The sequence below is a fragment of the Myotis davidii genome, unplaced genomic scaffold (assembly GCF_000327345.1).
Source record: "Myotis davidii unplaced genomic scaffold, ASM32734v1 scaffold116, whole genome shotgun sequence".
In the NCBI taxonomy this organism is placed as follows: domain Eukaryota; kingdom Metazoa; phylum Chordata; class Mammalia; order Chiroptera; family Vespertilionidae; genus Myotis; species Myotis davidii.
The window spans coordinates 2652093-2655094 of record NW_006290632.1 but is presented as its reverse complement, the minus strand read 5'-3'; the positions used below and the strand labels follow the sequence as shown (position 1 = coordinate 2655094).

The following is a 3002-nucleotide window of genomic DNA, read 5'->3' as shown; positions in this document are numbered from 1 at the left end:
AGATGGGGACACTGTGCAGCAGCCTGTTTGTTGTAGTTGCTGCTGTTGGTGTGAATCCTCAGCCCAGAACATTTCTTTCTAGAGAGAGAGTGGGAGGGAGGCTGGTAGGGGAGAGACAGACACAGAGAAAGAGGGAGAGAAACATCCCCGTGAGAGCCACACCACGATTGGTATTTCTGCCAAAAATGCACAACCTAAACCCAATAATTTGACAAACCCAAATTAATGGGCATTCTGTAGGCCGGTGCTCGCAATAGTGTCCAATGTGGTACAAAAACCCAGGAACTTTTCCAGATGAAAGAAGTCTAAAGAGACATGCCCTGCCCTCACCGGTTTGGCTCAGTGGATAGAGAGTTGGCCTGCGGGCTGAAGGGTCCCAGGTTCGATTCCCGTCAAGGGCATGTACCTTGGTTGCGGGCACATCCCCAGTAGGAGGTGTGCAGGAGGCAGCTGATCCATGTTTTTCTCTCATCGATGTTTCTAACTATCTTTCTCCCTTCCTCTTTGTAAAAAAAAAAAGTCAATAAAATATATATTAAAAAGAGAGAGAGAGAGAGATATGCCCTGAGTGCAACACGTTGGTTTGAATTTCCTTTTGAAGTGAAGGACGTTACTGGGACAGCTGGTGGAATGTGAATAAAGGCCTGTGGATTAGATAAGCATAGTATCAAAGTTAGCTTTCTGATCCTTATTATTGTAATGAGGATTTAAGAGAATTATTTGGTTTTAGGAAATTCACACTGAAGTGTTTAAGAGTCAAGAGGCATCATATCTGCAACTTACTCAAATGGATTAAGAAAAATGAGATGTATAGATGTGTGTGTGTGTGTGTGTAAAGAGGAAGGACTAAGCAAATGTGATAATGTGTACATTTGGGGAATCTGGATGAAGGGTATCCAGGAATTCTTTGTACTTTCCTCACAACTACCTGAAAGTCAGAAATTAAGAGAATGTACACACTTAACTTCAGGTGTTTGGGTTACTGTCCATTTTTCTGACAGTACATCATCAGACAGCGACGCCTCCGGAACCTCCGAACCTCCCATCTGTAGCTCCAGCCGGACCTGGCCAGAGGACCTCAGAAGCCATGTTGCAGCCCCATAGTGGTGTCGGCACTGCCTTTATTCAGACGCAGTAGCTGCACGCAGCCGTGGCTGACATGTTCCTGGAGCACATATGCCGCCTGGACATTGATTCGCTGCCCACCATGGCCTGGAACACTGGCATCATCTGTACCATCGGCCCTGCTTGCCGATCAGTGGAGATGTTGAAAGAGATGGTTCAATCTGGAATGAAAGTGGCTCGTATGACTTTTTCTCCTGGAACTCACGAGTACCATGCGGAGACCATCAATAACGTGCGCAGGGCACTGAAAGCTGTGCCCTGGACACTAAAGGACCTAAGTTCCGAACTGGGCTCGTCAAGGGCAGCGGCACCGCGGAGGTGGAGCTGAAGAAAGGGGCCACTCTCAAGAGCACGCTGGAGAAGGCCTACATGGAAAAGTGTGAGGGAAACACCCTGTGGCTGGACTGCAAGAATATTTGCAAGGTGGTGGAAGTGGGCAGCGAGATCAACGTGGATGATGGACTTATTTCTCTGCAGGTGAAGGAGAAAGGGGCTGGCTTCCTGATAACAGAGGTGGAGGTGGTGGCACTTTGGGCAGCAAGAAGGTCATGAACCTCCCTGGGGCTGCTGTGGATCTGCCTGTCAGAAAAGGAGACCCAGGATCTGACGTTTGGAGTGGAGCAGAATGTAGATACGGTGTTCGCATCTTTCAGTCGCAAGGCATCTGATAGCCATGAAGTCAGGAAGGTCCTGGGGGAAAAAGGAAAGAACATCAAGAAAATCAGCAAAATCGAAAATCTTGAAGGAGATCAGAGGTTTGATGAGATCCTGGAAGCCAGTGATGGGATCATGGTGGCTCCTGGTGATCTAGGCATTGAGGTTGCTACAGAGAAGGTCTTCCTTGCTCAAATGATGAGGATGGGCCCTAGCCGGCGACACAGACACCAGGGCAGTGAGAGCAGGAGTTGGGGGGTGGGGGAGGGAAATGGAGGGATAAGGACACATATGTAATACCTTAAAAGAAATATATTTTAAATAAATAAATAAATAATAAAAAAAGAATTAAAAAAAAAAGATGAGGATGGGGCGGTGCAACCAAGCTGGGAACCCTATCATCTGTGCCACACAGATGCTGGAGGGCATGATCAAGAAGCCCGGTCCCACGCAGGCTGAGGGCAGCGATGTGGCCAATGCAGCCCTGATGGAGCTGACTGCATCATGCTGTCTGGAGAGACGGCCAAACGGGACTACCCCTGGAGGCTGTGCGCATGCAGTACCTGATTGCCGCCATCTACCACTTGCAATTATTTGAGGAACTCCACTGCCTGGCGCCCTTACCAGCGACCACACAGAAGCCACCGCCATGGGCGCCATAGACACCCCCTTCAAGTGCTGCAGTAGGGCTATAATCGTCCTCACCGAGCCTGGCAGGTCTGCTCACCAGGTGGCCAGGTACCGCCTCGTGCTCCCATCATTGCTGTGACCCGTAATCACCAGACACCTCGCCAGGCCCACCTGCACCGAGGCATCGTCCCTGTGCTGTGTAAGGACCAGTGCAGGAGGCCTGGGCTGAGGACGTGGACCTCTGGCTGAACTTGGCCATGCATGTTGGCGAGGCCCGAGGCTTCTTCAAGAAGGGAGATGTGGGGGGGAAACCAAGATGGCGGCATAGGTCAACGCCAGAGATTGCTGCCTCGAACAACCAATTCAAATTACACCTAAAAGACGGAACGGACATCATCCAGAACCACAGGAGGGCTGGCGGAGTGGAAATTCTACAACTAGGAGTAAAGAGAATATCATATCCAGACTCAGAGGAGGTGCAGTGCTGAAGTGAAATTCTCAGGTGCAGAGTGCGCGCGGAGCGGGCTGTCGGCGGAGGGCGCGGTTGTTGTTTTCAATCGGCAGGGAGCTTCAGACTCTGAGCTCCTGAGCCG

At 50.4% G+C, this 3002-nt stretch overlaps 1 pseudogene; it reads left to right on the top strand.

Annotated features, from left to right (window-relative positions):
• The first annotated feature begins 582 nt into the window (after positions 1-582).
• Positions 583-3002, top strand: part of LOC102767679 — a 4483-nt pseudogene continuing 2063 nt past the window's right edge.